Source organism: Aulostomus chinensis, chromosome 4, assembly GCF_037954235.1.
Source record: "Aulostomus chinensis isolate RoL2024-O1b breed Wild chromosome 4, RoL_Achi_v1.0, whole genome shotgun sequence".
Classification (NCBI taxonomy): domain Eukaryota; kingdom Metazoa; phylum Chordata; class Actinopteri; order Syngnathiformes; family Aulostomidae; genus Aulostomus; species Aulostomus chinensis.
In genome coordinates, this window is record NC_141323.1 from 4,208,641 (window position 1) to 4,221,390 (window position 12,750).

General features: G+C 42.2%; 1 protein-coding gene across 1 annotated transcript in view; it reads left to right on the forward strand.

The window, feature by feature from the left end:
• Positions 1–12,750, forward strand: part of tafa5a (TAFA chemokine like family member 5a) — a 291,469-nt gene that overhangs the window by 10,855 nt on the left and 267,864 nt on the right. The gene's annotated exons all lie outside the window — the stretch shown is intronic.

The window sequence follows — 12,750 nt, forward strand, 5'->3', positions numbered from 1 at the left end:
TGCTTCCATAAAATCTAAGGAACAAGGCGGGCGCACAGCTGCCTTCGTATTTCTGTTTGAAACCTTAGTTTCCCTTTAAGGGAATGTGTGAATGCCTGACTCCCTACGGGGTTGTTGTCCCACAGCAGAATACTTGGTCAAGAAGTCTGACATTTACTGTAGTTTGAGTTACTTTCATCAAAGCAGCCCTTTAGTCACTTGACCTTTCTCTAAACTCTGGCACTAATTGTGTGAGTGTTTCTTTGGCTCAGCTTCAGAGCCGCTGCAGCCATTCTTCCCCCTAACTGGGAAAAGCTCAGGAGCAACTTGAACCCCCCATTTGTAGCGCCGCTCTGCTTCTCTTGTGGGCCCTTTATGTTGCCAGGTTTCCGGCTCCCTGCTGAGCCCCTGTCTCCCTGCTGCAATTGAAATTAGGTATTAAACTCTGTTCAGGGCTCTAACCTGCACTTTCTAAAATAAGCCACCTTAACTGTGCTCTCTTTTGCTTCTGCTGTTGTTGTGTGCCTGGCTGGTGAGTCTCGTGCTGCACGAGTACCTTGACAGTGTGCACACAGGACACCTGAGGTTAAATTTTGTCCGTCTGAGTATTTATATAAGGGGCATTTCCAAAGAAAAATCTATATGTGGGTGAAGTGCAGAAAAATGGCTTTTTGAAGAAGTGAAGGCAGCTCGAAGATTTAATATCAGTTGCTATGGCAATAGTGTCATGCTAGCTTTTATTTTGTGAGTCCATTAAAATGGCAGTAATATAGTGTTAGAAGTGGAAATGTCAGGCCAGAGAAGAAGGTGTCATGTGGTGATATTAGCCTGGTGATTGCAGGAGTCCTGTTTCTGTCAGAGGTTTGCAGGAGATTAGACGCAGGTTCTGGTTCTAGACATATCATGGCTTGGCAAGTGCTTCTGTGTGTGAATGTTTGAACATTGTCTTTATTTTTTCCTGTAATGGGGAAAAAAAATTGCGTAACTATGGAATCAATATGTACAACAACATGCATTCATTTGGCTGTCTTTTCTCATGCAGTTGTGTTTTCTTGAGATAATGAAGCTGATTTTCTCATAATTGTGGGTTAATTTTTCTTTTCATCTGAAGAAAATAAAAGGCAGATTTCTCCAGATCATATCTTGATTTCTGGAGATGTCGTTATCTCAAATGGCCTTTCTTCCCTTCAGTTGATTGTACCACTTAGTTGTGAAATACAAGAATGCAGACAGCACAATTACAAATATGAACCACTTGTTATTGATGACATTTTAGTGGCAAACCAGAAAGGAGCCATGAACAATGATACACAATTTTCGTAAAAATCGTCAGAATGAGAGATGTCTTCAGCCCTACGAGGTGAATAAAACCCAGTTCAAGGCCAATGATACAGGGATAATGAATACTGGAAGGAGTAGTAAAGGATAAAAAGGGAAAAACCAATGAAAGGGAAAAAGAAAAGACAAAAACTAGAGCGTAATATTTCAAGTGTTTTAACAGTTTGCAGCTCATGCACTGGACAGGTCTCCCTTTGCAGTTCTTGCATTCAAGATTTTGATTATCGTTGGCTTATTGCTATAATTTGTCTTGCGATTAAATGCAAGAAATATCTGTATATATTTGTCAGTCTGGCTTTGACCTAATCAAGGGGCTTGTAATGTCACAAAACCCATGGCCCTGCTCTTCAAACCATGAGCACGGCGAGGGGATAGTGGGGCTACTGGGTATGTTTCATGTTTTTGTTTCCAGTAAGGCTGTGCTTGAAGTCTGAGACCCAAGATCAAAGTTGGAAATTAGCGATCAAAGTAATTTAATTCAAGTGAGAATTCTGAAACCAGAGTTGTGACATCACACAATGGACGGCTCTTCAGATATTAAACACAGTATACTCTACATCTCATTTATAGGGGGCAAAATGACCTTTTATTCTTTCTTTCAAAGTTCTTGCTGTGTAGCATTCAGGTCTTCCTCCTGTTCCTAAATATCATTTCACACAGACAAGTTGTCATTCCTCCATGTCCCTGACTCCTCCTAGCTTCATTTTCTCCATCCTTCTTACCTTCCATGTCTCCACTTTGCCCTCATCTCTGCTGCGCATCGCCACCAAAGCGACTTCACTCCTGAAGAGGTTGAAAAGACATCTTGAAAAGACTTGGCTTGGCAGGCTGAGATGGGGGGAAAAAAAATTAGGGCTTCACAACTTCAAACAGAGCCTCACCAAGGCAACTCTTCTGCCAAGGGTTTGCTTGCTCTAAGAGCCCGTGAGAAGAGTTTTAATAAGCACAATCCCCATCTGAAGTCCTTTGGTGTAATAAAGAGGGATTGTATAGCTACATTCATAATCTCCCCTTCATTTGAGTCGATTTGTTGCCTTCGCATACCCTCTGCGCTTCCTTCCTTGAACAACACAGTTAATTCTGAGCCACGTTTTAGCACTGATGGCAGATTAAAGTTTTGTCACCTTATTGTGCCTTTTGTCCGACATCACAAATGTGCAAAAAAAATGCTGACTGCCGGTCTGGCATGAGGAGCAAAGAGAGAGAGGGGGTTCAGTGTGTTCAAAGTCTCTTACATGAGTCTCTGCTGTATTCTGAAGCCAGGAGCTTTACTGATTCCTTGAGAAATCTACCTTTGAAATGTCAGAGATTACTTGTGTCAGCTGACTTCCCATTTCCTTGTTTACCTAGGAGACTGTACCTCACTGTTATTGATCTGAGGTGTGTAAAAGGTCACAGGATTGAATATGACACTGGCTGTAGTAACCATGGAGAATCCCCATCTCCATCTTTACACTCAAGCACACTCACGCAGTGGTGGGTGAAAGCACTGATGCCTGCTTATTGTTGCTCAGATCTGTTGGGGTGAGTTTGCTACATCCTCCTTCCTCGATCCATGATGTGTGCCTTTGCCTCGTCAACAAAGAGAACCAAGTTTGTCTTGATGCGGGGCAAAAAATGTGCACACAAAAACAATTTTAGACGTAGGTTCACGACGCCCTTGTGCACTCGGCTTTTCTGGGATACCTCTTCTCCTTCTTACTCGATCTAATTAATGCAGTACCTTCCCTTATGTATGGTGGGACAGCTGTCTTTCTTGGACATTTCTACTGTTTAAATAAAGTTTACGATTGGATAGAACGGCACCATGTAGTATAACAATATTGAATACACTTAAGACTGCTGCCCTGAGGTAAACCTGTTTCCTCAGGTTAGATTCCCACAGTGGCAGAGTCTTTGTTTTCCCTGGGTGGTGCCCTCCAGCTGAGTGGCTCCTCTGAAATGATGCGTCTTCTTTCTTTTTAAATTACTTTATTGCACATTTTAACACCACAACTGATTAATTATCATAAGTCATTTCGTCATTCCGCCACATTGTACGTTTTACTGATAGCCCGAGTAAAAGGGGAAAAAAACAAGATGGAAAGAAATAAAAGGCAGGGAGGAAAAAAAGTAAAAATCTGATATCCTTTTTCCTGCTAGACACATCTTGGAGACATAAAATTATAAACACCATTGGCACCTAAAATATGGTAATTGTATTGCACTCAGAAATCCCATTATGCATGTATTCATTTTATTATACTGTGCTTCTTATTTGCAGTAAGGGAATAAAAAGTCCCGACTACTCTGGCATCTCTATTGTCTCCTAACCAGATTAAATCCAGATTGCAATCATGTTGATTATCTGACATATACTTAACAGCTTTTTCATTACATTACATGTGTATTAATGTGATGATACAACAGCTCTGCCATGAAATTTGACTCTGCAAAAGTAATGTCTTTGAGAGGTGTCCTCCAGTATTTTGCGCACCACAGTTGTGTATGACAGGATGAATATCACCTCTCAATATGCGCAATCAAGCACAACCTCACCCCCAACTACAATCTTATCATTAAATATGTAGCAGAATTATTACTTTTCTGACAAATTTAAATCACCAACCTTGTACCAGTGGAAATCGTGGCAGAGCTGTGAGCTGGGTGAGCCCAGTGACGAGGCCAGAGAGTGGGTATGAGACTTCCTTTGGCAGGTCATAAATCTGATTCCATCTGTCTTGCTTTTCACAGCCAACTTACCCATTTAAGGGGGCAGGTTAAGGCCCTCTTTAATTCCGAGAGTCATCGTGCAGTAGCACCGTCAACCTTCAGAAATCATCAGGAGATAAAAGCTGTTTTGACTCGGTCTCTCTGGTGTACAACATAGGCCGTAGGAATTTGTAATCGCAGAGCTTATACCCGCTGTTAATGTGTGTTCTCTGTATTTACTTGTTAATCCGCTCCTCTGTTTATCTATGATCTGGGTCTTCAGATCCAATTTTGTGTTTTTCATTTATCGCTTTTGTATTTGCCTTTGAGCATTTAGATGGTGAATGTTTATTCAGGTTTTCCCTTGGTGATAAAGTTTCCGTTGGGGAGTACTTGGACTTACCAAGGAACCATGCTGCTTAAACTGTAAGAAATGTCCGATCTGTGAATATCGAGAAAACTGTGTGTGGCTGGGATTTGATAACGCTCTCTCAAGTCCCCAAAAGGCATCAATGTGTCATCTTGATGTAGATCTCTATCTTTTTTATGCCCTTTTGTGACCACTCCCCATAGGAGTGGTCTTTGAAGGGTGGTAGTGGAGTGCTGGAGAGTGTAATGGATGTCTTGGGGGAGAGAGAGATTGGTTGCCTCATATACTTGTGAATATCCTCCCAAATCATCCCTGAGTTAACAAGAACAGGAATAGTTGTCCATATATCCCTTATTGTTTCAAGTAAAAAAAGGACAAGTCTTGCATCTTGACTAATTCTGTTCAATTTGTGTCCATGCGGTGGAGCAAACCCTATTAAACTAGGGCCTGATTTATTCACTGGGCCTTACTTATCCCCAGGAATTTGCTGACGGAGGAGTTATATTTCTTTATAAAAGAATTTGGGAGCCCAACTGGAATGGATTGAAACAGGTACATTAGACTGGCCAGGACATTTATCTTAATTACATTAACTCTCTCTATGACCAGGTCAGACTTAAACCACTTCCTCCATCAATGTGGATGATACAGTTTAAGCACATTGCTGAGTTCCCAAATATTTAAATAGTTTCATCTTATAATGGGCTGTATGATAAAGTTCCTCTCTTGGAGGTAACCCTCTTTTTACCAGGTCTGGATTTTCATTTTACTTTTTATGTAATTATGTCTTTTTCTTTGTTTGTTTTAAGCAAAGCAATTAAAACCCTGGGAAGGAATTAGATACCACTATGAAGCGTTCCTATGACTGCTTTGCTTCTGATGGAACATGAAAAGGTTTCTTAAATTATTAGTTTACATTCTGCTTCTCATTAACCAGCTCTTCATTCATTGATGGAGGGAGAAATTTCTCTATTCTAACAGTAATGACCTTTGCAGTCTGTTTTAATGCAAATTGCAAATTGGGGGATTGAAGGCAGGGAGGTGTCTGGTTACCAGATGAGTGAAATTAGAGCGCCCTGTAGTTCTGAAGGCAATTTCCCCGTGTCAGTGTTACATGTTCATATTTCCGGTAATGGCTCAAACTTTGGAATTTTTTTTCAATTAAAAATATTGTTTCCACACTAGTCAACCGTCATTAATGCAAGATGTCAGCTAGAAGCCCAGCCTTGCTTGCCGTTACCCACAAAATGGGGTTCTCGCTTTTTAATTGTGTCATCTAAGCTATTTATGATTCAAGAAATTCAACATATTGCCTTATTCATTTTCAAAATTGGAAGAGTTAGAATATATTGTTGTGGATCATATCTTAAATGTCTGGCTGTGTTATCATACAAACAGACTTCCATTTTTCCTCCTTAAGCAGGGAAGTAAACTGTTCCATTGACATGTACCCAGTAATGCCTCCCCAGACGAGCCACCAGCGTGTCTGTAACACACTTCCCAGCACAGAATGCTGTTTTGAGTTCTCTGTGTATCACACCTACCCACAACCATGAATTCTGAATGTACACTGAAGAAAGCAATTCAACAACAAGATTAACAGTCTGCTTTCTCCTTGCAAATATGTTAAAGCAATGCAGGGGAAAAAAACCAAAACAAATTGAAGGAGTGCTGGACAGCTGGCAGCCGCACCACCAGGAGGTTAGCTTCAGGTTCGCTAAAAAATATTTTGTATTCTCAGTAAAAGTACCAAGTTACCAGCAATGATGAATTTGCATAGTCATATCTGATTTATCAAGTCTTACTATTATCTTTCTATTGTCGACTGATTGCTCAATCAGAGTTCCTCATATCCATCCATCCATTTTCTACCTCTTAGACTGTTCAGGGGGGCGGGGGTGGAGCCTATCCCAGCAACCTTCAGGTGAGAGGCTGGGTTCACCCTGGACGGGTCACCAGTCCATGGCAGGGCCAACACATAGAGACAGACAACCATTCACACTCCCAGCCACGCCTACGGTCAGTTTAGAGTCTGGATTAACCTGGTCCCCACTTGATGTCTTTGGACTGTGGGAGGAAGCTGGAGAGAGAACCCACACAGAAACAGGGAGAACATGCAGACTCACACAGAAGGACCCCGTGCTCCGTCCGGGGCTCGAACCCGAAACCTTCTAGCTGTGAGGCAACAGTGCTGACCACTGCACCACCGTGCTGCCCGTTTCTCATTCCGTCAACTTCTTAAAATAATTTCCCAAGTCAGATGATGTTTTATCTCCAAACTTATCTCTAATCTTGAAAAAATGACTTGGGCGATTATTTTAAGAAGGCGACGACATGTGACATTGGCTGTAATCGCTTTCCACACCAGACAAAAGTGCTGAAACAAACCAGATGAATTAACATCTTGTAAAATGAAACTGGAGCGGAGAATGCTACCCACATGGAAGAACCCGAGGTGCTGCTTTTATCACAGTGGCTGATTTTGGGATGGTTGGTTACTGCTACATCCTGAGCCTCGTCACCCCAACGACAGAGACCACGTGGAGACTGCCGGCTAAATTCACAGCCCTCCCACTCCGTCATGTTCTATGTTCGTGGTTCTTCCTCTCTCTTGTCTCCTTCATTCTTGGGTTCTCCATCCTTTTCAGTTCTATCTGACTCTTTGAAGCTGAAGCTAAGCTAGACCCTGGCTGGAGTGCATGCTGCATTTTTGTCAAAGTCACTTATGACATGTGTAACGATCTGTAGGCAAGACGTAAACATTACTGAGGACTCGCTTGAAGTTAATAAAGCGCAATATTCTGTTGTCAGGGAAATGCTACACGCACCCACATTTCTGGGTCCTTCAATAGACATTGTCATTAACGTTATTTGCTCCTCGAATTTACTCTGTCATTACACAGCGTAAAGGCAAAGGGTTCCAACAGAAGAGCCAAAGCAAGGTGCTTTCACCCTGCTGTCATTCAGAAATGCAGGCACGAAGGCGTGTGAAGGAACCATCTTCATTATGAAACCGCATTACTCAAGACATTAACAACATTCATTCTTTACACACAATTAAAGTCGAGATCATTACAATACATTTTTGAATTAATTCTACAATTCCATTTTTTCATATTACCCATCAAAAAGAGAACACAGATAGCATGAGCACCATTAAGCATCATAAATCCAACCATTTGTAAAGCAACATGTCTGTTTAGGGGTAATTTGCGGCTTCTCATTGCACTCCTCCATGCATAATGTAATGGTTTAAGTCTGGTTGATCAGAGCGGAGAAGAAGTGAGAGGGGAGATACGATCCAGTAGCTCATCAGTGAGCAGCCAGTCAGCCATTAAGTGTAATATGTTATTAAATATTTATTTGGTCCAAGGCCCTTGCTGTGCTACATTAGATCTACATGTTCATCATTAGAGGACATCAGCTGCATTATGAATGCAGAATGTGAAGCATGGGGGGTAACTAAGAGTTGAGGTTAGAAAGGGCAGCTGAGGCCCAAACACCTGCTGCCTCACTGACAATCATGAAGTCATGACGTCAGGTCCAGTCCGTGCTGCGTTCCACCAGCTTAACTCGATGTGCCCTCTCATCCACTGTTCTTCTCGTCTAGCAGCATTAGAGACTCTGAGTCCGAACCTGTTTGTGTCTCAAGAACAAGCTTCTCCTCCGCTGTGATGGTTACCATGGTGAGCAGTCCTCATTTAAAAGAGAGATGCACAAGAAGTGTGACTCTCTTAACACTTCAGACATTTTTTGGACACACTTTTTTCTTTTTTTGAAGCACATGGAACCATCACACGTAAAAAAGGCAACGCGCTCGGCTAGTTCTGAGTCATGCTGTGGGCTCTAAGTATGAGAGTGATGGCTGGTCAGTTGCTTTAGTGTTGACTGAAACATTTCTACAACTTTTGGATCTGTTTCCGTGGGCGAGGCCTTCATTTTGACATGCCACTTATTGATCCTTAGCAGTCTTTTTTTAGCAGCAGCTGGGGGAAAATGTAGCTTGTGTGGATGCTGCTATGCTAATTAGTCAATAAAAGAACTTCCATACTGAAAAGATTCACAAAACAGATGCTGCGAAATATAGTTGGGATGCTGATGAGTAACACTGGTATGTTGCAACAGACCCACCTTCAGCGTTTTGAGTATGGATGTGGTGTGAGTGAGGCACCTCCGTAAGGTGCTTTGTGTCATGCTAATGCAGAGAACATGCAACACAAGGGCTGGAAAATACATCATGATTAAGGTATTAGACTGGATTTCATCTTGGAATTTGGATATTGTGCTCAGTTGATATCATTATCTAGTTTTAAAGCTTGCAATACAAAAAAGTGATATAATTTTGTAAAGTAACCAAACTGTTGTTGCTGTCTGTTTGCCTTTTCCCTACTTAGCCATCACAGCTTCCCATAACGAGTGTTAATCATCTTTAATATTTGTCATTATTCATCAAAAAATGCCATTGTGTTAATATTTTGTGAAAGAGCTTGAGGTCCTCCCTTTATCAGTGCCACAGTTCTGACGAAGTGGTGTTTGATTCAAAGCATTATTACGACTTGATTTTGTCCATTTCACCCTGAAGCTCCAACTCACTTGCTTGCTGCCACTGTTTTTAGATTTTTGGCACTGTCTTGCTGTTATTCCAGTTTTAAACAAATGGACCCTCAGTGGGCTCAGTTTTAACCAAATCACCCTAAAATTCCCCCCACAGACCTCATGTTCAGGATTATATGTGTGGTCTGAATTCTATCAAACTGAGGTAGAAACCAGCACACTCAATACCTCACCAAAGTCCAAACTAAGCCTGGTTTCATCCTACTTCAGCTCCAAGAAGAACTCCTTGGAGTTGGTGAACTTGCCTTATTAGAGGTGTTCTTGTTTTGTACCTCCAACAGGGGCCATACTCAGAACTGCTGCCACAAGTAGACCTGTGTGTTAGCTTACATTTTTATTTAAAACCATCCCAAAGCATCAGCATTCCTCCTGGCAGGTGGGATTTGGAATCACATTTACACATAAAACTGTTGTGTATTGTAGTTTTTTGTAGAATGAATTTGTAATATCCTCTAATACTTGTGTACTGGGTGAAAATATATAATATAATGTATTAAATGATATTGGTTTCTCGCGATGTAAACTCCAGCAGTGAAACCAATGTTGCCACTGGAGTTGCGGTAACTCCTGAATCAGACAGAACACTGTGCATTGCACTCTGTGTGCAGTGCGTTGGTTATATCGTGTTATTTGTGATTTTGTGTATGACTCAAGGAGTCAATGAGGCACGGAAGGAAAGCTACAAAGTGGACATCTTAACAAACACACACCACAGTGAGGTGCCATTATGCTTTGCTGTGCTGAGTGACTCGACATGGTTTACACTGCAGACTTCACAGCAGGACGCATGAAGAGACACACGCGCAGCATGTTCCAGCCACAGCTCATTACTACTCAATGAAACAAAACCACGGCGTTCACATTGACATTCAATCGATGAATATCAGATATGGAGCTGTACGAGCTGGTCTGTTTTGTCATTGTTCTGACTCTGTGTTTGTGTGTGTGTGTGTGTGTGTGTGTTGTGCACATTTATAGCATTGCTTGAAGGTCAGAGGCATCATGAGATTAGTGATTACTGACATACACATGCGCGCAGCTCAGGTGTCACTTGTTTACCCACAAACCTCAGTCACCCGACGTGTCAAAGCCAGGGGTAGGATATCTATATCCACAGCAGCAGCATTCCTCACACACCACAGAGCGATAGCCACATTATACAGTGCAGAAAATCCTGTTCCAGCTTTATCAATATCCGGCCCTGCAGCCAAAACACCCGCCATGGCCAACAGAAAAATATGACTGCAGGAGACAGAGAATATTCATCATCGCTTGGGAGGAAAGGTTGGCTCTGGGGAAACTGCAGGTTGCTTGTTCAAGCCAGACAATGTTGTGTTTGTTTATTGTTGAGGTCTCTAGCCAGCTGGCTTCCCCCTCATTGCCACGGGACGAGAATAATGGACAACCGAGCAGTTTGGGGAAATCAGCTACATTTCCTTTTGCTTTTTCTCCCCTTATATTGGTTTGTTTTAGCACAATTTCTCTTTATCAGTGACGGCATTCTAAACAAGCTGCGACTCGGGTTCACAGCTGTGAGGTGTGTCATTCGCGCACTGCTTTTGGCCAGAAGGCTGCTGTTTTTTCACCTTAATCGAAGCTGGTGAGAAACTGGAGGGAGGATTGTAATAATGTCTTTTTCAGTAAAATTCAGCAGGACATGTACTAAGGGGCAGGTTTATTGCTGGGCAGGTCTTATCTGAAGGCAAACAGTTCCAAACATTTGTTTATTAACTGATTGATGCCACTCCCATCTTTACACAAAAAATGAAAACGACTGCTAGCATTTTAGCTTAGCATGAAGACTAAAACCTGGCTCTGTCGAGCAACGAGTCTACAGCCACGCTTGTGTTTCTGTGGGTCTTTACGTCAGCTGTGCTTTAGGGTAACAGGTTCAATGACAGTGCTTTGTACCAGCCAGGAACGTTTATACAATCATCCCTGGCAGCTATAAGCCCCCCCCCCCCCGTCCCCCCCGTCCCCATTTTGGCCTATATTTCAATGTTTCTCCTGCCAACGAGCTCCCAGATGATACTACGGGTCAAAAGCTGTTAAAGGGTGGATAGATGAAGCTACGGCAGCTTCACTTGACTCTTTGGATCGCTCAGACTGGCACATGATCAGAGATGCCACCACCCAGGAGACTTGCATCAATCTGTATACATCAACATCATACATCAGCAGCAACAAAACCATTCCCCAACCAGCAATCCCAGCTGAGTAGAAAGGTGTAGGGCTGTACTCAGAACACCCCCCCGGTGCTCCTCGGTCAGGTGACAAGGAGGCATACAACAAAGTAAGATTGAAAACTGGCATGAAAGAGGTAAAGCAGAGGCATCAGACTGGAGAGAGACCTGAACACCGAAGATGAGTGGCAGGCGACCCACATCATCACAGGCTACAAAAGCAGGAGGCCTCTCACGTGTGAGGCCGCACTGCCTGATGAGCTTACGTTTTTTTATGTTTGCTTTGATTGCCTCAACAAAGCTGCAAGTTCTATATTCTGTCTCTAGAGAACCAGCCACTGTCAATATATACTGATGTAAGGAGAAGAATCCCGCTGAGAGTGACGAAAGGAAGCTGCTGGCCGTGGAATAGCAAACGTGCCAATCAGCTAGTTGATAATATTACTGACATCTTTAACATATCACTGTCACAGGGGAGTGTTCCCACCTGCTTCAAGATAGCTGCCATCCATCAAAAGTCAAGCCTAAATGACACACACTCTCAATCCGACGAAGCACTGTGAAAAACTGCTTCTCCAGCACATCAGGAACCATATCAAAGCAGCCTGCACTGTCACCACATTGCCAACAGAACCACCCACTTATTTAACACCCATCCAAGAAAAAAAAATAGAAATACTGCATCATGGTTGTCTGTGTTCATGTGGGTTACTGTGACCTTGACCTTTGACCACCAAAATCTTTGACCAACAAAATGTTTTCAGTTCGTCTTTGAGTCTCAGGGGGCCTTTGAGCCAAATGTGAGAGAATCAGTGTTGCAGAGTGGTGCACTGAGATGAAACCGCCTGCTCAGCATCAGCTAAACCTTTTCACTAACCAGTCACGGACCTGGGGGGAAGCAGGTGAACAGTCTGAGGTTCCTGGGAATCGGCGCCTCACAGAGCCAGCTATGCAGAACCAGCAGCTAGGTTTATTTTCCAGACTTATTATTTATTCATTGCTCTGTATAATTTCTGTTTATTTTGTGATTAGCATATTGGATCTGCAAACTTAATTTTGCAGTGCCAACTTGTTGTAAAATGATACAATCAATGAATCTTGATAATGTTAGTGTCAAAATTTAGAGCACTGGACAGAATTATATTAGTGCTTTATAAAAAGTCAATGGATCACCAAATATGTTACAATTAAATTTAAGGAGTATATTAATTTTGTCCATTAGTTTTGACCGACTGAGCCATCTGGAGGCAAATAGTGCAGCTAAAAACTTCCCTTTTAAAATCTTTTTATCCTGTTTTCTGTTCTGTAAAAACATCTTTTTCTACAACTACTGTCCTCATGCTAAGCTAACGGCCTCCAGGTAATGTATTCTCCAACTGTCGAAGTCCTGGCAAGAGAGCATGTTAGGGTTTTTTTTTTCCTCTCCAAATTCTGGACTGCCCCATTTAGCAATCAAGACAAAGTTAAAGCATCTAATGAAGATTTAGAAAAGCTGTCAGTGCAGCAGTGTGGATTTCCAATAATTATTTCTCTAAAATTTCACAATATTATTTCAAAATTCATCACACAGTAAAA